The sequence below is a fragment of the Stenella coeruleoalba genome (assembly GCF_951394435.1).
Source record: "Stenella coeruleoalba genome assembly, chromosome: 2".
Lineage (NCBI taxonomy): Eukaryota > Metazoa > Chordata > Mammalia > Artiodactyla > Delphinidae > Stenella > Stenella coeruleoalba.
The window spans coordinates 179,948,103-179,972,446 of record NC_137147.1 but is presented as its reverse complement, the minus strand read 5'-3'; the positions used below and the strand labels follow the sequence as shown (position 1 = coordinate 179,972,446).

The following is a 24,344-nucleotide window of genomic DNA, read 5'->3' as shown; positions in this document are numbered from 1 at the left end:
CTGCTTCCATAAATAGTCCTCAAGTATATTCTGAAAAAAATGGGAAAGCCCTGTACACAAGCACCCTTATGATAGTGAGGGAATGGAGATGACGCCCACCTGAGAAGGGCACACGCCTAGGAGCATCCTAACACTCTATCAGGGACTCAAAGCAAAAGGACGGCCTCTGACACTGAGCAAACATTGAGGAGAATGTAAATGCCATGCCCTGTGCCACCTGGTACCATAACTGACAGGGACATCTCAGAAAACAAGCTTACTCGTAAATAACTGGTAATGTTTCCCTACCCATCACCATAAAATCCAGTAATTCAATAATCCCAAACATATTCTGAATCTTATACTTTGCCATTGCAAACACCAAATACAAAATCTGATACATTAACTTCAATTTGACTATTTCTTCTTTTTTCCCAGTCTAATGAGAAGGAAAAGGGCCTGAATGTGGGCAATAATAAAAAGTGTCTTTTTAAGATATAATACAGAAATAGGTCAAGAAAATGAGAAGTAATGTAATATGGCACAATAGCATATCTTTAATGACCTTCTTAAGGCTCACTTTGATATATACTTGGAAAACATGGCAATTTATTTAAAGTTGTGACAATCTTAGGGTTTTCATAATTTCTATAGCTATAAAAATTAATGAAAATATTTTACAAATTATTTTAAATTACAATTTAATAATAGTCTGAGATAAAAATCTAAGATATCAATGAAAACTGAGAAGCAGATAAGTAAAACTTTATTAAATTTCTCATTTCCTACTGAGGGAAGACAGAAGACACCATCTCATTCCTGACTTAATTATAGGTATTACATAGATTGAACGTTTCAAAAAAACTTAAAAATAATCAGCAGCAGATTTCAAAGCAGGCAAAAATTCAAAACCAAATTAAACAAAGATAAACTTTAAATCAAATAGCAAAAAGCCCAAAACACAATGGAAAATAAAAGACTTGTATAAAAGAAACAAGATCAATGAAATAAAACGAATTAAAGATCAATTTTGACAATAAATATAAATGAGTTAAAATACCTGTTAAAAGACGAAGGTTCCTCCCATTAGGTGAAAAAATCCAACTATGAAATCCAACTATGCTCCACTTACAGAAAACATATCTAAAAGAAATGACAAAGAAAGGATAAATATAATAAGAAGTACACAGATACATAGGGAAATATAAACTAAAGTAGCAATATTAATGTCAGCTAAAGCACAAGGCATAAATTAGGAAAAAAGTGATATTATTCTGATAAAAGGTATAATCCTCGATTGAGATACTGACAGTTAATAATACATGAACACACAAAGCAAAACAAAAAAAGAGAAATATAAAGAAAAATTAATGGAAGAAATCACTGATTTACATCTTTAAGCCTTTGAGATCAGATAAAAAATAATTATAGAAAAGTTAAACAACATAATAAATAAATATTTTAGTATTTTACAAGGAAGACAAATTCTTTGAAAAAGTCTGTGAAACTTTACTAAAACTGATCATAAATTAGTCAATGAAGACATTTAAAAATTAGAAAAGCAGAATGCTGTGTATCAATTTATTACTAATTAGTACCTAAATTTTAAAAGTAACTTGTAAATTGGAGAAACACTCTCCTAAATAACTACTGGATTAAAGAGAACTCTTGGCATGAAATCATATGCTAGTTTAGAAATTATTTTAATTGAGAATACATATCAGGGACTTCCCTGGTGGTGTAGTGGTTAAGAATCCGCCTGCCAATGCAGAGGACGTGGGTTCAATCCCTGGACTGGGAAGGTTCCCCATGCCGCAGAGCAACTAAGCCTGTGTGCCACAACTACTGAGCCTGCGCTCTAGAGCCCGTGAGCCACAACTACTTAGCCTATGCACCGCAACTACTGAAGCCTGCACGATCTAGGGCCCACATGCCACAACTACTGAGCCCACATGCTGCAACTACTGAAGCCTGCATGCCTAGAGCCTGTGCTCTGCAACAAGAGAAGCCACCACAATGAGAAGCCCATGCACTGCAACAAAGAGCCCCCACTCGCTGCAACCAGAGAAAGCCCGTGTGCGGCAATGAAGACCCAACACAGCCTAAATAAATAAATAGATGAGAATACACACCAAAATATACTGGCTATGGCAAAACAGTACACAGAGAAAAACTTCAAAGTCTTAAATGCTTTCCATTTTCTATTAGGGTATAAATTTTCTACCATAACAAAAGGACTCAAAAATATAGTAGGCACAGTTAGAGATTTTTCTTTTTCATGTCACAATGCGGGGTGCAGGGGGAGGTGTGCGTCACAAGATCATTCAGGGACCCAAGATGACTCTATCAGCTTCCACATGGCTTCCATCTCTGGACCTAAGGTGGCTGCTATACCTGATGTAACATCCCCGCCAGCAGAAAGAGAAAAGAGAAAGTCTAGGGCAAGTAGCTTGTCCTTGATGAGGTAACCTTATACACGTCACCAGTCACCTCTCATTAGTCCAAAGCCACACCCTGCTGCAAGAGAAGCAGAGAAATGTAGTTTCTAGATGGGCAGCCGTGTATGTGCTCAGGTAAAATCTAGGAGTTCTGTTCCTAACAGGAAAAACAGATCGTAAGTGACACTGGAGTATCTTCTACATATTCTTTCTAGTTAAAAAAATGAAAAGAACAATAAAACAAAATCAAGAGGGGATTATATGTAATTACTTCATTTTAGCTGGATTCTTCTTAGTGCCAAAGACACTACCAAATATCAATTAAAGAAATTAGAAAGGTACATCAATGAATTTTAAGGATGCTAGGGTCCCATTCCAATACATCAAATCATAGGCTAACTACACTGAGAATTCATCTACTCTCTTTCCTTGTTTAAGGATATTTAATTCATGTATTTCAATTTATATTGTGTATACTGATTTATCTAAATGGAATTTTCAGGTCAACTCAGTTTCAGCCTCACACAGAGAGGTCTTCTAACATTAGTCAGAAGTTAATGTTTTGTTAGTAAATTAACTTTCAAATTTTTGGAATTTTTTTCAAAACAACATTATTGAGGTAAAATGTGTACATTTCAATGAATTTTACAAACATATACCTATATCCATATAATCACCACCATAGTCGAGATATAGAACACACTGATCAAACCAAAAGTTTCCCCTGAGCCCCATCCTGGTTAATCAAACTGTAGAGATATAGAACACACTGATCAAACCAAAAGGTTCCCTTGAGCCCCATCCAGGTCAATCACACTCCATCCTCAGCTGCAGACAACATGTCTGTTTATTGTGACTATAGATTAAATCTGTTTGTTTTGGGGTTTTTTAGTATCATTTCTGGTATAATAATTGTGTGCAGTAAATGGAATCATAGGGTTTGTGTTCTTTTGTGTCTGGCTTATTGAACTCAGCATAACGTTTCTGAGATTCATTCATGTTGTTGTATGTATCAGTACGTTGTTCCCTTTAAATGCTGAGTAGTATATTATTACATGGATATATGCCACATGTGTTCATCCACCCACTAGTTTATGGACATTTAAGTTGCTCCCAGCTTGAGGCTATTATGAGTAAAGCTGCTATGGACATTCATGTACAAGTACGTGTGTAAATATATGTTATCATTTCTCCTAGGTAAATATTTAGTAGTAAAATTGTTGTATGTTATGGTAAATGTTTAACTTTATAACACACTGCCAAACAGTTTAAATGGTTTTATCGTTTTACTTTCCTACCAGCAATACACGAAAGTTCCATTCTAACACTTGTTCTTTTAATTTTAGCTATTCTGATGAATATACAATGGTATCTCATTGTTTTGGTTTGCATTTTTCTGATGTCTAATGATGCTGAACACCTTTTCCTGTGCTGCATTCATTATTTTCTTGTGCCTAGATTTTTAACTGGGTTGTCTTTTTAATGAGCTGTAAGAGTTCTTTATATATGCTGGCTACAAGTCATTTGTCAGGTATATGTATTGTGAATATGTTCTCTCTGTTTAAAGATCACCTTTTCATTTTCTTAACGATGTCTTTTGAAGAATAGAAGTTTTAAATTTTGATGGAGTCCCATTTGTCAATTTTTCTTTTATGGTTCATCCTTTTTGGGCCCCAAGAAATCTTTGCCTATCCCAAGTTCACGAGTATTTTCTCCTGTAATTTTTTTCTTGAAGTTTTATAGTTTTAGTATTTTATATTTAGATCCATGATTCTTTTCAAGTTATTTTTATATCTAGAAGAAGTAAGAGTTGAGGTTAATGTTTTTACATTTAATATCCACGTGTTCCAGTACCATTTGTTAAAAAGACTATCCTTTCCCCATTGAATTAACTTGGCACAACTGTCAGAAATCAACTGACCATATATGTGTGGGTCTATTTCTGGATTCTCTATTCTATTCCATTGATATATATGTTTACCTTAGGCCAACACTACCTTGATCACCGCAGCTTTAAAGAAGGAGCTTTAAAAAGTAGAGGAAGTCTCGAAATTAGGTACTAAAAACCTTCCAATATTGTTCTTGTAAATACATTTTTTAGTTTTTATAAGTCCTTTGTATTTTGATATAAATTTTCAATTTCAATTTCTAATTTTTCATTGCTGGTATATATACATAAAACTGATTTTGTGTATCTACTCTGCGTCCTGCAAGCTTGCTAATAAATTCAATGACAAATTCTAGTGGCATTTTAGAGATTTCTTAGCATTTTCTCTATACATGATCATGTTGTCTGCAAATAAAGACCTTTTATTTCTACCTTGCCAATGTGTATGTCATTTGTTTCTTTTTATTGCCTGTTACACTGGCTGGGGCCTCCATTACAGTATTAGATACACGTATGGAGGAGATGGGCATACTTGTCTTGTGTCCTGTCTTAGGAGGAAAGCACTCCATCTTTTGACTTTAAATAGGACTTCAGCTAGAAGTTACATGTAGATGTCTTTCGTCAGGTTAAGAAAATCCTCTTCTGTTTCTAGTTTCCTGACAGATTTCACAAATGGCTGTTGAATGTACTCCAATGCTTTCTCCTGTAACTACTGACAGGACCATATAGCTTTTTTCTGTTAAAGTGATGAACTTATGCTAGTGAATTTTCCAATGTTAAACCAACCTTGCATCCCTCGAATAAACTCATTTTTAATATCCTGCTGGATTTGACTTACTAATGGTTCGTTCACAAAATGTTTCACCTATGTTCAAGAAGGATATTTGTTTATAGTTTTCTTTTCTTGTAATGTCTTCACCTAGTTTTGATGTTAGCATAATGCTAGTGTCCTAAAATGAGTTGGGAAGAGTTTCCTTTTCATCTATTTTCTGAATTATTTCTCCTTCAAATGTTTGATAGAATTCATCAGTTAAAACATGTATGGGCCTGGAGTTCTTGGTTTTGGTTTGGTTTGTTTGTGTGGGAAGGTTTTTAAGCAGGAATATAACTTCTTTAATAGATACGGTGCTACTCTAATGTTATCCTTCTTCCGAAGTCAATTTCATTACATAATTTGTGCCTTCCAAGGAATGTATCCATTTTATCAAAGTCATCAAACTTATGTACAAAAGATGTTTGTAATATTCTTTCTATATGTTTTTAATTTCTGTACAATCTGTAGTGATGTCCCCTCTTTCAATTCTGACATTATACTTAGTAACATGTGTTTCCTCTTTATTTTTGTTGATTAGGATAGCTAGAGGTTTAATCATTTTCTCAACGAGCCTGCTTTTGGTTTCCTTGTTTATCTCTGTTGTTTACCTGTTTTCTATTTCATCAATCTCTGTTCTTTTGTTTACTATTTCCTTCCTTCTACTTACTTTCGTTTTAATTTGATCTTCTTTTTCTACCTTCTTAAGGTGGACACTTAGATCGTTTAAAGATTTGCCTAAGCACTGCTTCACATATATCCCAGAAATTTTGATGTGTTTTTATTGTGATTCACTTCAAAACATCTTTTAATCACCCCTCCTTTTTTTTGACCAATGTGCTAGTTAGAAGTATGTGGGGTAATTACAAATGTTGACGATTTTCCAGATATCTTTCTGATATTGATTTCTAGCTTAATTATATTGTGGTCATAGGATACACTCTGCATAATTTCCATCATTTTAAACTTAATGAGACTTGTTTTATGTATTAGAAGATGGAGGGCTATCTTGGTGGATATTCCATGTGCACTTGAAAAGAACGCATATTCTGCTACTGGTGAGTGGAACGTTCTGTAAATGTCAGTGAAGTCAAGTTGGTTTACAGTGTTGTTATGTGCATCTATATCCTCCCTGATCATGTTTCAACTTTTTCCATCAATTACTGATATGGGTATTAAAATCTACAACTACAATTGAAGATTTGTCAGTTTCTTTTTTTTTCAGTGCTACCAGTTTCTGCTTTGTGTATTTTTACAATGTAGCATTGTGGAATTTAAGGTTATTATTTCTTCTTGACAAATTGACCCATTTATCATTATTATGAAGTGTCCCTCTTTAACCTTCTTAATATCACTTGTTATGAAGTCCACTCTGATATTACTATAGCCACTCCAGTTTTCTCATACTTCGTGCTTACATTGTATACATTTTACACCCTTTTGTTTCTAACCTATTTTGAAGGTTACCTTGGTTTTTTATCCAACTTGACAATCTTTGCCTTCTGATTAGAGTAGATCATTTACGTTTAATGTGATTACTGATATGACTGAATGTTGTCCTCCCATATTGTTACAAGTTTTCTATTTGTCCATCTAGTTTTGGTCCTTCTCCCCTTTTTTCCTGTCTTATTTTGGATTAGTTTTTAGGATTTCACTTCATATCCACCATTAGTTTCTTATTAGTTAAAACTCTTTTTTAGCTATTTTCGTGAATACTCTTTAGCTTAAGACAACCTACTTTCAAAAAATATACCACTTCATGTATAAGACCCTTATGATATGTTTCCTTTCCCCAACCCATTCTTTGAGCCATTGATGTCATACTTTTTTTTTTTTTTTTTTTTTTTTTTTTTGCGGTACACGGGCCCCTCACTGTTGTGGCCTCTCCCGTTTCGGAGCGCAGGCTCCAGACACGCAGGCTCAGCAGCCATGGCTCACGGGCCCAGCCGCTCCGTGGCATGTGGGATCCTCCCGGACCGGGGCACGAACCCGTGTCCCCTGCATTGGCAGGCAGACTCTCAACCACTGTGCCACCAGGGAAGCCCTGATGTCATACATTTTACTTTTACATATGTTATAAATCTCACTAGATAAACACTGTCATTATTTTTTATTTAAAGAGACATTTATGTTTTAAAGAAACTGAAACAGGGAGAAAAATTTTTTTTATCAACATATGAACCACTTTTAGCATTCTTTATCCCTTTGTATAGTCCAATTTCCACCTGGTATCTTTTGCCTAATAAACTTCCTTCAATATTTCTTGTAATGTATGTCTGCTGGTCATGAGTTGTCTCAGTTTTTGTCTAAAAAAGTTCTTATTTGGCCCTTATTTTTTTTCTCCTTTATTTTGTATTTTTACTGGCTGTAAAATCCTAGGTTGACAATTTTTCTAGCACTTGAAAATTGCTATTAAATTGCATCCTGGTTTGCACAGTTTCTGATGACAAGTCTGCTGCCGTTCTTGACTTTATTCCTTTGTATGTAATATCTTTTTATTCCCTCTGCCTGCTTTTAACATTTTTCTCTTTATCACTAATTTTCACCAATTTTCTTGATGTACCGTGTGTGTGTGTGTGTGTGTGTGTGTGTGTGTGTGTGTGTGTGTGTGTGTGTTGTTTATCTTGCCTGGGCTCTGTTGAATTTCTTGGATCGATGGGTTTATATTTTCTTCAAATTTGGCGAAATTTCAGCCATTAATATTTTTCTCTTTCACCCTCCCTCTAAATTCTGAGACTACAATTACACTTATGCCCATGGTTATCATACTATAGGCAACCAGGGTGCTTTTCATCTTTTTCAATCTTTTTTCTCTCTATGCTTTTGGTTAAATTCTCACTATGTTTTCAAGTTCACTGAGCTTTTCTCCTGAAAGAGCTAACCTGCACTTAATCCCATCTAGTAAAATTTTCCTTTCAGTTACTATATTTTTCTATCTCTGCCCGTTCCAATGTTTTCTTTTTTCTATCTTCTATTTCATTCCTCATTATGTGTACGTACATGAGCCATATTTACAACAGCTGTTTTAAAGTACCTATCTGCTAGTTCTATCATCTCTGTCACTTCAGGGTCTATTTCTATTGGCTCCTGGTTATGGGGTTTTTCTCCTGCTCCTTTCTTCATCTAGTGATGTTTGACTGGATGCAATTCACTGTGAATTTTAAGTGGCTGAATGCTGGATTTCTTGTGTTTGTTTAAACAGTGTTGAATTTCTAGCAGACAGTTGTTACTGTGGATTAATATGATTCTTTTGAGGCTTAGTTTTCAGCTCGTTCACAGCTTGTATAGAGGAACCTTTACTCTAGGGCTCAACCTTACAGTGACCTGGTACTTTTTCACTTCTCATGAGATGTCCTTTTGGGGGCTTCATCCTGTGCATGGTTTGGTGTTCAGCAGATCCTCAGGAGCCCCCCTACGGAGATTTCAGAAATACTTTCTCTGTCCAACACCCACCTCTCTAGGAAGGTGAGATTTCAAATGAATCAGGCTTTTCTATCCTGTCTCCTTGCTACTTCCTTCCCTGCTCCATAGTAAGAGTCAGGTACTTCACTTTTAAATTTGGTTATTGAACTTTAAAAGCTGAAAGGAGAACTGATCTCCCTCTAAGAAACCTACTGAGCATACCTTCCTAGGAGAGGGGGAGGGTAGATAAAGGGTATTTATTTAGATTCTTTTTTCCTTAGGATTGAATACAAAAAAATTTACAAAAATTGAATAGAAAAAAGTATTTATTTTGTTACCCTTATTCTTAAAAATACTTGTGCTTTATTATTTGTGTGGGTAGATACCTAAGTAAAGGCTTAAAATGAAGCTCCTCTAAACCATTAAATAGCTTATTTTATGGAGAATAAAAGAAAGAGCAGATGTTTTAGGGGAGGTTGAAGAGAGGTAAGTTGGTGGTAGGAAGCAAATGTTTCCTCCAAGGCTAGGCTGTCATGAACTAAGTTGGAGTATATAGTTATCTGACAGTTGTAATAACATTAATAATCACAAACTATATCTAGAAAATTATGCAGGCTCACTACTGAAAACTGGAAAAGGCCAAAAATATAAAGATGAAAATATATGCCATCTATAAATCTATCACTTAGAAGATAACAACTGTTAATATTTGGCATGTGTCCTCACAGAGTTTTGCTAAGCATATACATACATACGTATATACACACTGGGTGGGCCAGAAGGTTCATTTTTTTCTGTAAGATGGCTCTGGTAGTACTCAGCTGTCTTTAACTTCATTGGAAACAATTTTGTTAGACTGTATGTGACAGCTGTCATACCAGAGTGCATTTAAAAAAAGACTCATCAAAACTGGTGAATTTTTGTGTAGCCATTTTGATATCAAAGATGGAAGGAAAAAAGCAACATTTTCGGTATATTATGCTTTATTATTTCAAGAAAGGTAAAAACGCAACTGAAACGCACAAAAAGATTTGTGTAGTGTACGGAAAAGGCCCTGTGACTGATCAAATGTGTCAAAAGTGGTTTGCGAAGTTTCGTGCTGGAGATTTCTCATTAGACGATGCTCCATGGTCGGGTAGACGAGTTGAAGTTGATAGCGATCAAATCGAGACATTAACTGAGAACAATCAACGTTATACCCCTGGGAGATAGCTGACATACTCTAAATATCCAAATCAAGCTTTGAAAATAATTTTCACCAGCTTGGTTATGTGAATCGCTTGGATGTTTGGGTCTCACATAAGCAAAAAAAACCTTCTTGACCATATTTCTGCATGCAATTCTCTACGTTTTGAAACATAATGAAAACGTTCCATTTTTAAAACAAACTGTGATGGGCAATGACAACTGGATACTGTACAACAATGTGGAACAGAAGAGATCGTGGGGCAAGTGAAATGAACCACTACCAACCACACCAAAGGCCGGTCTTCATCCAAAGAAGGGGATGTTGTCTATATGGTGGAATTGGAAGGGAGTCGTCCATTATGAGCTCCTTCGAGAAAACCAAACAATTAATTCCAACAAGTACCACTTCCAATTAGACCAACTGAAAGTGGCACTCGACGAAAAGAGTCCAGAATTAGTCAACAGAAAACACATAATCTTCCATCAGGATAACACAAGACCACATGTTTTTTTGATGACCAGGCAAAAACTGTTACAGCTTGACTGGGAAGTTCTGATTCATCCACCATATCACCAGACATTGAACCTTCAGATTTCCATTTATTTCGGTCTTTACAAATTCTCTTAATGGAAAAACTTTCAATTCTCTGGAAGATTGTAAAAGGCACGTTGAACAGTTCTTTGCTCAAAAAGATAGAAAGTTTTGGGAAGATGGAATTATGAAGTTGCCTGAAAAATGGCAGAAGGTAGTGGAACAAAAGGGTGGATACATTGTTCAATAAAGCTCTTGGTGAAAATGAAAAATGTCTTTTATTTTTACTTAAAAAACTGAAGGCACTTTTTGGCCCACCCAATCTATACCTCACAGGACTGCTGTGAGGACTAAATTAGCTAAAACATATAAAGCAATTAGAACACAGTAAGCTATGTATGTGTTTACTCTCGTTATTAAGAGGAAAAACGAGTAAATAAAGGGGCTCTGAGTGGACCTGAGATCATTTCAAGACCTGAACTTTCCAACATCATCTGTATATAGCTCAAATACCTCTTTAATTTGACAGAGAGAAGTGTACTACATTTGAGAACTGCTTTTCCCTTTATTGATTATTTCATTACTGGCTTTAAAGGAGTGTGGATATATTAGTCTTCTGCCAAGGTCAGGTGTAAAAATTAGTCTAACTGCCTCAGTGCCAGAGACTGAGAAGCATGACATGTGTGCCATGATCATGTCACCTTCACCATCGAGAAGGTACCACTGGCCATCTCTCCTCCTAGGAGGATCCCTGGCTCAACTCAAAACAGGAATAACAACACAGGACATAATCCGAATGGTATGTTTTAGGTCAGCACAGCAGTTTTGTGTGAGGTCAAAATGGTAATCAAGGAGAAGGAGTCAAATATTTGAAGAAATTATAGTTGAAAACGTCCCTAATATGGGAAAGGAAATAGTCAATCAAGTCCAGGAAGCGCAGAGAGTCCCATATAAGATAAATCCAAGGAGAAACACGCTGAGACACATATTAATCAAACTTTCAAAAAATAATACAAAGAAAAAATATTAAAAGCAGCAAGGGAAAAGAAACAAATAATATACAAGGGAATCGCCATAAGGTTAACAGCTGATTTCTCAGCAGAAACTCTGCAAGCCAGAAGGGAGTGGCAGGACATATTTAAAGTGATGAAAGAGGAAAACCTACAACCAAGACTACTCTACCCAGCAAGGATCTCATTCAGATTTGATGAAGAAATTAAAACCTTTACAGACAAGCAAAAGCTAACAGAAGTCAGCACCACCAAACCAGCTTTACAACAAATCCTAAAGGAACTTCTCTAGGCAGGAAACACAGAGAAGGAAAAGACCCACAATAACACACCCCAAACAATTAAGAAAATGGTAATAGGAACACACATATCGATAACCACCTTAAATGTAAATGGATTAAATACTCCAACCAAAAGGCACAGACTGGCTGAATGGATACAAAAACAAGACCCATATATATACTGTCTACAAGAGAACCACTTCAGACCTAAGGACACATACAGACTGAAAGTGAGGGGATGGAAAAAGATATTCCATGCAAATGGAAATCAAAAGAAAGCTGGAGTAGCAATTCTCATATCAGACAAAATAGACTTTAAAATAAAGACTATTACAAGAGACAAAGAAGGATACTACATAATGATCAAGGGATCAATCCAAGAAGAAGATATAACAATTGTAAGTATTTATGCACCCCACATAGGAGCACCTCAATACATAAGGCAAATACTAACAGCCATAAAAGGGCAAATCGACAGTAACACATTCATAGTAGGGGACTTTAACACCCACTTTCACCAACGGACAGATCATCCAAAATGAAAATAAATAAGGAAACACAAGCTTTAAATGACACATTAAACAAGATGGACTTAATTGATATTTATAGGACACTCCATCCAAAAACAACAGAATACACATTTTTCTCAAGTGCTCATGGAACATTCTCCAGGATAGATCATATCTTGGGTCACAAATCAAGCCTTGGTAAATTTATGAAAATTGAAATTGTATCAAGTATCTTTTCCAACCACAACGTTATGAGACTAGATATCAATTATAGGAAAAGATCTGTAAAAAATACAAACACATGGAGGCTAAACAATACACTACTTAATAACGAAGTGATCACTGAAGAAACCGAAGAGGAAATCAAAAAATACCTAGAAACAAATGACAACAGAGACACGACAACCCAAAACCTATGGGATGAAGCAAAAGCAGTTCTAAGAGGGAACTTTATAGCAATACAATCCTACCTTAAGAAACAGGAAACATCCTAACCTTGCACCTAAAGCAATTAGAGAAAGAAGAACAAAAAAACCCCAAAGTTAGCAGAAGGAAAGAAATCATAAAAATCAGATCAGAAATAAATGAAAATCAAATGAAGGAAACGATAGCAAAGATCAATAAAACTAAAAGCTGGTTCTTTGAGAAGATAAACAAAATTGATAAACCATTAGCCAGATTCATCAAGAAAAAAAGGGAGAAGACTAAAATCAACAGAATTAGAAATGAAAAAGGAGAAGTAACAACTGACACTGCAGAAATACAAAAGATCGTGAGAGATTACTACGAGCAACTCTATGCCAATAAAATGGACAACCTGGAAGAAATGGACAAATTCTTAGAAATGCACAACCTGCCAAAACTGAATCAGGAAGAAACAGAAAATATGAACAGGCCAATCACAAGCAGTGAAATTGAAACTGTGATTAAAAATCTTCCAACAAACAAAAGCCCAGGACAAGATGGCTTCACAGGCGAATTCTATCAAACATTTAGAGAAGAGCTAACACCTATCCTTCTCAAACTCTTCCAAAATATAGCAGAGGCAGGAACACTCCCAAACTCATTCTACAAGGCCACCATCACCCTGATACCAAAACCAGACAAGGATGTCACAAAGAAAGAAAGCTACAGGCCAATATCACTGATGAACATAGATGCAAAAATCCTCAAGAAAATACTAGCAAACAGAATCCAACAGCACATTAAAAGGATCATACACCATGATCAAGTTGGGTATATTCCAGGAATGCAAGGATTCTTCAATATATGCCAATCAATCAATGTGATACACCATATTACAAACTGAAGGAGAAAAACCATATGGGCATCTCAATACATGCAGAAAAAGCTTTCGACAAAATTCAACACCCATTTATGATAAAAACCCTGCAGAAAGTAGGCATAGAGGGAACTTTCCTCAACATAATAAATGCCATATATGACAAACCCACAGCCAACATCATCCTCAATGGTGAAAAACTGAAAGCATTTCCACTAAGATCAGGAATAAGACAAGGTTGCCCACTCTCACCACTATTATTCAACATAGTTTTGGAAGTTTTAACCATAGCAATCAGAGAAGAAAAGGAAATAAAAGGAATCCAAATCGGAAAAGAAGAAGTAAAGCTGTCACTGTTTGCAGATGACATGATACTATACATAGAGAATCCTAAAGATGCTACCAGAAAACTACTAGAGCTAATCAATGAATTTGGTAAAGTGGCAGGATACAAAATTAATGCACAGAAATCTCTGGCATTCCTATACACTAAGGATGAAAAATCTGAAAGTGAAATCAAGAAAACACTCCCATTTACCATTGCAACAAAAAGAATAAAATATCTAAAACCTACCTAAGGAGACAAAAGACCTGTATGCAGAAAATTATAAGACACTGATGAAAGAAATTAAAGATGATACAAACAGAGGGAGAAATATACCGTGTTCTTGGATTGGAAGAATCAACATTGTGAAAATGACTCTACTACCCAAAGCAATCTACAGATTCAATGCAATCCCTATCAAACTACCACTGGCATTTTTCACAGAACTAGAACAAAAAATTTCACAATTTGTATGGAAACACAAAAGACTCCGAATAGCCAAAGCAATCTTGAGAATGAAAAACGGAACTGGAGGAATCAGGCTCCCTGACTTCAGACTATACTACAAATATACAGTAGTCAAGACAGTATGGTACTGGCACAAAAACAGAAATATAGATCAATGGAATAGATAAGCCCAGAGATAGACCCATGCACATATGGGCACCTTATCTTTGATAAAGGAGGCAGGAATGTACAGTGGAGAAAGGACAGCCTCTTCAATAAGTGGTGCTGGGAAAACTGGACAGGTACATGTAAAAGTATGAGATTAGAACACTCCCTAACACCATACACAAAAATAAGCTCAAAATGGATTAAAGACCTAAATGTAAGGCCAGAAACTATCACAGTCTTAGAGGAAAACATAGGCAGAACACTCTATGACATAAATCACAGCAAGATCCTTTCTGACCCACCTCCTAGAGAAATGGAAATAAAAACAAAAATAAACAAATGGGACCTAATGAAAGTTCAAAGCTTTTGCACAGCAAAGGAAACCATAAACAAGACCAAAAGACAACCCTCAGAATGGGAGAAAATATTTGCAAATGAAGCAACTGACAAAGGATTAATCTCCAAAATTTATAAGCAGCTCATGCAGCTTAATAACAAGAAAACAAACAACCCAATCCAAAAATGGGCAGAAGACCTAAATAGACATTTCTCCAAAGAAGATATACAGACTGCCAACAAACACATGAAAGAATGCTCAACATCATTAATCATTAGAGAAATGCAAATCAAAACTACAATGAGATATCATCTCACACCAGTCAGAATGGCCATCATCAAAAAATCTAGAAACAATAAATGCTGGAGAGGGTGTGGAGAAAAGGGAACACTCTTGCACTGCTGGTGGGAATGTGAATTGGTACAGCCACTATGGAGAACAGTATGGAGGTTCCTTAAAAAACTACAAATAGAACTACCATATGACCCAGCAATCCCACTACAGGGCATATACCCTGAGAAAACCATAATTCAAAGAGTCATGTACCAAAATGTTCATTACAGCTCTATTTAAAATAGCCAGGAGATGGAAACAACCTAAGTGTCCATCACTGGATGAATGGATAAAGAAGATGTGGCACATATATACAATGGAATATTACTCAGCCATAAAAAGAAATGAAATTGAGTTATTTGTAGTGAGGTGGATGGACCTAGAGTCTGTCATACAGAGTGAAGTAAGTCAGAAAGAGAAAGACAAATACCGTATGCTAACACATATATATGGAATCTAAGAAGAAAAAAATGTCATGAAGAACCTAGGGGTAAGACAGGAATAAAGACACAGATCTACTAGAGAATGGACCTGAGGATATGAGGAGGGGGAAGGGTAAGCTGTGACAAAGCGAGAGAGTGGCATGGACATATATACACTACCAAACATAAAATTGATAGCTAGTGGGAAACAGCCGCATAGCACAGGGAGATCAACTCGGTGCTTTGTGACCACCTAGAGGGGTGGGATAGGGAGGGTGGGAGAGAGGGAGATGTAAGAGGGAAGAGATATGGGAACATATGTATATGTATAACTGATTCACTTTGTTATAAAGCAGAAACTAACACACCATTGTAAAGCAATTATACTCCAATAAAGATGTAAAAATAAATAAGAAAATCTGAATAAAGCATGGACTTTAGTTAATAAAAAAAAGAAATGAATGAAAAAGAAATGAAGGAAACAATAGCAAAGATCAATAAAACTAAAAGGTGGTTCTTTGAGAAGATAAACAAAATTGATAAACCATTAGCCAGATTCATCAAGAAAAAAAGGGAGAAGACTCAAATCAATAGAATTAGAAATGAAAAAGGAGAAGTAACAACTGACACTGCAGAAATACAAAGGATCTACAAACAATAAATGCTGAAGAGGGTGTGGAGAGAAGGGAACCCTCTTGCACTGTTGGTGGGAATGTAAATTGATAAAGTCACTATGGTGAACAGTATGGAGGTTCCTTAAAAAAATAAAACTAGAACTACCATACGACCCAGCAATCCCACTACTGGGCATATACCCTGAGAAAACCATAATTCAAAAAGAGTCATGTACCACAATATTCATTGCAGCTCTATTTACAACAGCTAGGACATGGAAGCAACCTAAGTGTCCATCGACAGATGAATGGATAAAGAAAATGTGGCACATATATACAATGGAATATTACTCAGCCATAAAAATAAATGAAATTGAGTTATTTGTAGTGAGGTGGATGGACCTAGAGTCTGTCATACAGAGTGAAGTAAGTCAGAAAGAGAAAAACAAATACTGTATGTTAACACAAATATATGGAATCAAAAAAAAAAAAATGGGTCTGAAGAACCTAGGGGCAGAACAGGAATAAAGACGTAGAGAATGGACTTGAGGACACGGGGAGGGGAAGGGAAAGCTGGGACGAAGTGAGAGAGTGGCATGGACGTATATACACTACCAAATGTAAAACAGATAGCTAGTGGGAAGCAGACACATAGCATAGGGACATCAGCTCGGTGCTTTGTGACCACCTAGAGGGTGGGATAGGGAGGGTAGGAGGGAGACGCAAGAGGGAGGAGATATGGGGATATATGTGTACGTATAGTTGATTCACTTTTTGATACAGCAGAAACTAACACACCATTGTAGAGCAATTATACTCCAATAAAGATTTTTTAAAAATAATAATATCCGTTAAAAAAAAAAAGAGAAGAAGAAGGAGTCAAATCTAAAAGACAGAGGTCGCTCTAATGGGAAAGAGGGGAGCAAAGTCAGAAGCCTGGAGAAGACAGAGAAACCAGAGAGATTCTAGGTGGAAACATGTTACAGAGTTCAGGCCTTCCTTAGAGGCAGAACGGTGTCTTCATTAGAACGCTGATTTCACATAGTGCACCAGCATATGCACGGGGGCGGGCTGGACCGGACCCTGGCGCTACAGGCACCTGTGTCAGGCTGCGGGCGATCTTTAAATGTGTCATCCTATTACTTAGGCGCTAGTTACCAGAGCAATCAAGTATAAAGTACTTTAGTATCACAGAGTGCCTGAAAATCATTCCTTCCTATATCACTAATTCCAAGTTCCACAGTTCAGTGGTTATAAGAAACTGGAATTTGCATTAATAGACTTTCTGGGGTCTAACTAAAAGCGCTTATAACTTAAAGTTCTCTATTATTTAAATCCTATTTTTGTCTTTGCAAGAGAAGAGAAGGGAATGGCTGGATCACCATCGATGACACAGGGAAGCACAGTCAGTCCTTCTCAAAGCGCTTCTGGCATCAGAGTAGGATGAACTTTCCATTTCTAGCAAACTCTGACCAAAGGCCATTTCCAAATATCATGCTCTTTACTTCTGAGACTCAGTACACTTTTGTTTAATAACTAAAATCTATTACAGAATTTGTGTATGTGTATATTATTTATTTTAGACCTAATATCAATCTAAATAAATTTTAAATTGAAAAATGAAAGAAAGAAAAATGCCTCCAAGGAAACGCCTTAGATGAGGACTTTGTCCACCTGAGTACCTCGATAGGAGCTCTTCTTTCACCTCAAATGCTGGGAACTTCACCTAGAAGTTCACCTTTATAATTTATGGATGAAAGCTTCCCAATACAAAGACAGGAGGAGTCGTCTGAAAAAAGAAGATTCTGAAAACGGATATAATCTCAGAGTTGGGGAGACCAGCTCTGGCGAGAAAAACCACTCTCCCCTCCCCCACTCTAGCCCATCTTCCTCTGCAACACCCCAGGAGGTAGATCAGCCTCAAGTTGACACCGTCAGTGACAAAGAACCCACTGTCCTCTGCAGCAGCCCGGTCTATTTATATGCAGATGTCACTGTTACCAACTTATTCCTTCTACTGCTTATAGAATGTTCTCTCTCCTCAGAAACCTCTCTCTCTGCAACTTCTCCCCATCAATTCTAGCAACGTCTTTCTGCAGCTCTACATCTCCAGGCCCTCTTACGCTTGAGAGCAATTCAAATTACAGAAACTTGGAACAACGAGACTGCAAAACTTCTAGGGTGACCTCTGACCTCTCCCACTACATGTGCTACAGAGCCTTAGAAATGTACTTTTCTCTCTAAATCTACCTCCACTGGCACCAGGTTAAAAGCTGAAATGGTCAGGATGAGGGAATAGGGTAGGGGGTAGGAGAGATTTAGCCAATTCTGAATGGACTTGGAGAATTTAAGGGACAGCAAGAAAGCAACTGTGGCTATAGAGCCACATGAGCACACAGAGAACGGCAGGCGAAAAGGCAGCAGGGAGAACGTGCAGGGCCTGGTAGAACGGGGTGAGGAGTTTGTCCTGAGTGTAGTGGGCAGACACTGCAGGGCTGTGAACAGGGGAAGGACAGGAACTGTTTAACATTAAAACTCAAACAAACGAAACAAAACAAAACAAAACCTACTTTCGCTGCTATATGGAGCACGGACTAGAGATAAGGAAGGCCAGCGAGGAGACTATTACTGTCATCTAGGTAACTCACAATGGTGATTATAAGTTACAATATATAATTAGACTAGAGTAGCAGTGGGGGCGATGGCAGCAAAGGCATATATTTTGAAAGGAAGACATCTAAGCCCCCGATAGACTGGATGTGGGTTAAGAAGCAAAGAGAAAAGTCAAAGACGACTTCTAGGTTTTGGCCCGAGCAACTGAGTGGACCACTGAGTAAGCTGGAGGGCATGTCTGGGGAAGAGAGACCAGGCGTCCCGCTGCACATACATAAGTCTGAAATGCTTACTGGGCTTCTGAATAGAGACGTTGGATAGGCAGACGGATAGGAGCCTGGAGCTCATCGGAGAGATCAAGGCAAAGAAATAAACTGGGGGGACGCACGGTATTTAAAGTGAGGGACGCATGAGATCACATGGAGAATAAGCAGCGAAGGCAACCAAGGACTGAGCCCTGAAGGACACCAACCGTCAGAGACCACGAAGAAGAGGAGACCGAGAAGGAGAGTTTGTAATCCTGCGTGCGTAATCCTGCTTTCAAGTATAAGAAGGACTGGAGATTTAGGCCACAGAAAGACATGGCTAGAACTGACGGGGAAAAGCTTCAGAGAGAGTGGTTTCTGCCCATTGTAACAAGCACTATGATGTGTAAGTTGGCAACATTCTCGTTATTCCTCAAAAAGCAACTGGGAGTATTTTATATCTACAAAGTACAAAACCCACAGCCAGACGTCATAATCTTCTTCAAAGACCACCTTTCAGAGTCACGTGCAACTCTCCTCCTGCCTCCTGGCCAGCTGACGGAGTCTGGAGAGCTCCATTTCACATGCCCGCTGCTCAGTTACCCCGTCCCTGGCCTCTGGCATGGGTCCTGGCTTCTGGATCCAAGTTCTCACCCCCACTAACAGCTTGCAGTTGCCCAGCGCCGACCAGGAGGCACGCTGAGATCACGCTCCCCAGAGCTGCCAAGAGTTCCTGGCGTCTGATCAATGAAGCACACAATGTGTGACTGTTCGGCAATTCATCAGGTGACAGAGAACAACTGACGTGCTTGGGAACCAGAGGATGAGCCAGGGCACGGCTGCGACGGGCAGCAGAGACTCCACTCCAGGCCCATTACCCCGGGGGGAGTCCGCTCTAGGTCACCCGGTATGATCAGACATCCTTTTACCCAGAAGAGTTGTTGTAATCTGAAGTTTACCGCGTGTCCACAGACTCAGGATTCCCTGGAAGCTGGCAATACCAGGTACTAAACTGTAGGTACTGCACACCGTGGCAATCGGCTCTTTCTGCCCCACACCTTCAGGGCTGCCCTGGAGACATCTGTTACCCTCCAGCCTCATGTATGATGGGAGTTCCAAACTAGCTCATAGGTGTTTGTGCAGATTAAATGAGATCACTGTAAACAAAGTGCCTGGTACATAGAAAGCGCTCAGTGCCTATTAGCTACCCCCATTTATACTTCAGGTGACCATAAGGTAACAGCCAGCCAGCTGAGTGGTAAAGCATGTCTCCAGAAACAATACTTGCAAGGCTCTTCGAGCACAGAAGAATAAAAAGCTTTTTTGCTTGATTTTATGTGTGGACTATAATTTGATCAATGGAATTTCAACTTGTCCTGAAAACATGCTCCTCCCTTTTTCTGAACTTTCCCACCAAGGTTGGCACAATTACGCTACATCACTAAGAAGTAAAGATATCAATCTCATGCCAACAGAATTTACAACACCAATTCTGAACAAATATCATCAAGCAAAACAGAACTCTCCAAGCCTAACAACCATCCTGCAGAAGTCATCCAGGCCTGGGTCTGCTGTGTTAAACGCCTGTATCCTTTAAGTAGAATCTACTTCTATTTCCCTTCATGAAATTTAAGTTTAACTAAAATCACTAAAGTTGGCAGCAGCAGCAGGAGACCATTTAAAGGCCGGCAGGGCTATTTTACTTTTATTAATGACAAGTTATGTAATAGTTCAGCAAACTACGGAGCTCCCTTCTTATAGTCTTTTAATATTTATAGAAATTTAAAAGAGTTAGACTGCCAGAGTTCATTTTGGAAACTGACAATTTCAATTATCTGACAGCAATCAATTATTTCAGCTCAACTACAGAAATGGCTCTTTAACGAGAGGTCAGCTGAGTCCAGCGCCTGACCTAGAAGCTCAAGTAGATGTGACTGAACAAAACCACCCTAAAAGGGTCTCAACTCCAAACCACGGAGTCACATCACTGGCCTTTTTGCCCCTAACAGTACATCAAAGAAAAGAAAAGAAAAAGAAAAAAGTGGTACACTGGGAACCGTGGAAAGGGCCTGCTTATGTTAACAGAAAGAGCAGTACTAAACTACCAAAGAACACACAAGTACCTTAAAGGAATCAAAGAGCAAGTCTGTAACCGAGCTCAAGGAGATGTTCATGGACACCAGGCCAATGTCAAGAAAATGAAATCCCACGCCTCCCATGAACTGAAAAGTGAAACCTATCGTCACATATTTCCCTGCATCTCTAATGCACGGCATCTGGGTTTTTCGAAAGGTAATTAATTATTTTGAGTTTTCAAAGTATTACACAGAAAAGCTACTTCTAAACTATAATTTTCAAATAAATCTCGATTTTTTTTGGCTTTAAAGAAAAATTTTTATTTTGGAATAATTTTAGATTTACAGAAGAGTTGCAAAGATATTACCGAGTTCCTGTATTCCTTTCACCAAATTCCACCTAAAGTTAACATCTTACACTACCATGGTACATTTGTCAATACTGAGAAGCTGACATTGGTACATTTACTATTAACTAAGCTATAAACTCTACTTGGATTTCACCTGCTTTTCACTGATGTCTTTTTTCAGTTCTAAGATACAATCCAGGACACCACTTTGCATTTAACGATTTTTTTAGGGCTTTAACTTTTGAAATATGCCTAACTTGTTTCTCTTATTGACAATGTTCTCTGTATAATTATTATACAAAATAAACCTAAAACTCCCTGGAAAATATGATTTATTGGATACCAGAGAATGTTACATTACATTCATGTAAACACGGTATTTCTACCATTTTTACTGAGGAGAAAAAGAGGTAAATCACTGAAGTAAGATATACTCCATTGTCTACTTTGTCAGGAACCTATGAGATCAAATCATTTAATGTTTCAGAAATATCTCTTCAGAAAATGCTTGTCACTTACCTATCTCCCAAGGCTCCAGTAAAGAGTCATAAGATGTATGGTAAATCCTTTTAATTTAATCCTGTAATAGAATATAAAGTATTATCATAATCATATTCAGATAATCCATTTTTATCAAATATATGTTAACAACTGTATTCCTTTCATTCCCAAATTTTAAAAATTATTGTATGATATTTTATTAAGATAACAAAAGAACTAATTTAAGGAAGAACAATACCATAAATTTATTACATGTCTTTAAAAATGTTTAAAAATGAAGGCATGCAAAATTTAATACAAGTTTTAAGATAAACAGAAAATGTTCTAGAAAGAAGGAAGTGCTACAATGAATAAAACTGACTAATAAGAATGTTTCACATTCTTTTCCACGTGCGTAATGCTGTGGAAATTACTAAGTAGTCACAAACAAGTGAATCACATTGAGGGCACAGCCTTTGTGAGGGGAAAACAGTAATCAGGAATTTGGGGTTAGGAGATTTTTGAAAAGACACGTGTCTGGTAAAGCGACCATGTGTGTCAGTTTGACTGAGACAGTCTCAACTTAGGTCCATTGTCACAGTGTCCCCACCCCCGCAATTTATTATTTGTCCTGGATTCTCCACTTTCTAGCGATTTTTTTTAACGAGAGTGTTATAATAAGCCGGAACATTTACTTCCAGGCTGTGCCCGCATCTTGGTGAGTGCTGTGAGATACACACACAGTGAATCCAATTGTCAATTTAACCTGTGGCTGAACGTGAAAGACCTCTCTCTGGATGGGCTATAACTGACACCTCGTTCTCAAAGTCAGCACCCAAACCATGGGCAGAAAAAGGAAGTGCACTTGGACAGGAGAGGCCGAGGGACAGCTAAATCCTGCAGTCTTCGGTGGAGGTGGAAAAAATATTCAAAATGCTGCTGCCCCAACTATGAGTAGCTCGAAGATACCAATTGCAGAAAAGCAGATGAAGAAGGTGTTTTATATATTATTCTATAAAGCATGACTTTTCATTTAGATCAAATCACTAGTCTTTAATCTTGCTCAGTTCTGATTACAAAGTGTCTTGTTTACATAGTTAAAATTAAGTGGCAGCTGTTATTTTGTTGGCTCTATTAGCAGAAGAAATTTACACTTAAGTCATGCCAGCTTTCTATCAGTGTCAAGAGATACCATGTGAACGGCAAAATATGACCAAAGTAGAAGCAAACACGTCCCACAATTACATCCACCAAAGATGTGACAGTCTAACAATCACAACTGACAAATATTTAAACACACACACACACACACACACACACACACACACACACACACACACAAAGAAACTGTCACTCATGTGACAAAGATAATGTTGAATAAAAAAAAATACTACTCCGGGCTTCCCTTGTGGCGCAGTTGTTGAGAGTCCACCTGCCGATGCGGGGGACACGGGTTCGTGCCCCGGTCCGGGAAGATCCCACATGCCGCGGAGCGGATAGGCCTGTGAGCCATGGCCGCTAGGCCTGCGCGTCCGGAGCCTGTGCTCCACAACGGGAGAGGCCACAGCAGTGAGAGGCCCGCGTACCGCAAAAAAAAAAAAAAAAAAATACTACTCCAACATGGCAGTACCTGTTTTCTCTTGTTGCTACATATCTTAGAAATCTTGGAGGCTTTTAAGACTCACTTAGTAAAATCATCAATAGCATTGAAATTTTTTCAGCTGAGCACTCTAAATCTTGGCTTCATTTTGTTCAGTCAGTTGGAAATCTTTAATTCAGATTTAATTTATACAGAGAACCAGTTTTTTTACTTAGATAAGTTTATACTTTGTACCAGGATGAAATGGACTTCCAAATGCTTACAATCTAGCAGCATCTAAATTTGGTAAAATGGGGGACTTCCCTGGCAGTCCAGTGGTTAAGACTCCATGCTTCCACTGCAGGGGGCGCAGGTTCGATCCCTGGTCAGGCAACTAAGATCCCGCATGCCATGCAGTGTGGCCAAAAATAAATGAATAAAAATTTTAAAAATTAAAACAAAAAAAAAAATCTGGTAAAATGTTCAGAAGACTTCTAAATAAATACAACTTATCTGACAAGCTTTCTCTTGTAAAAATGTCATTGAATAAAGGTACTCTAAATAGAGTAAAAAGACAGTACCTGTGAAAATATATGGGCTGGAATATTTCCCTGTTAAACTACTAAAAAAAAATCAAAATTTAGAATGACCTCAATTTAGTAGAATTTGCTTTGAACTTACCAGGTACCTTAGTATCTATACAGATATTATATTCTCAAATTTAAAGATTATGATTTACAGCAATTAGTAACTACTGAAAAGAATCAAGTTTCAAGTTTAGTAATCATAAAATGAAACTTTGAAGACTATAATTTTACGAAACAATTAAAAACAATACAACTGTGTTTCAAAACTACATTCCTTTCAGAAACATACAGAGACCCAGTACTACAGACAAATTATGACTAAGAAACTAAATAATGTATATGGGCTTCTACTGAGAATTCTATTTATGGTCTTTTTAAAGTTGAAAAAAATCAGTATGAAATAATTTTGTTGTGATGTTTGTTGTGATGTTTTGGGGTTTTTTTAAATA

General features: G+C 37.4%; 1 protein-coding gene across 1 annotated transcript in view; it reads right to left on the bottom strand.

Moving 5' to 3' along the window:
• Positions 1 to 24,344, bottom strand: part of ZNF438 (zinc finger protein 438) — a 170,932-nt gene that overhangs the window by 109,301 nt on the left and 37,287 nt on the right. Inside the window, exons 2-3 of the mRNA XM_079915229.1 lie at positions 21,769 to 21,829; positions 1,040 to 1,122 (exon numbers count right to left, since the gene is read on the bottom strand). The gene's annotated coding sequence lies outside the window, so the exon portion shown is untranslated. The remainder of the gene's footprint in view (positions 1 to 1,039; positions 1,123 to 21,768; positions 21,830 to 24,344) is intronic.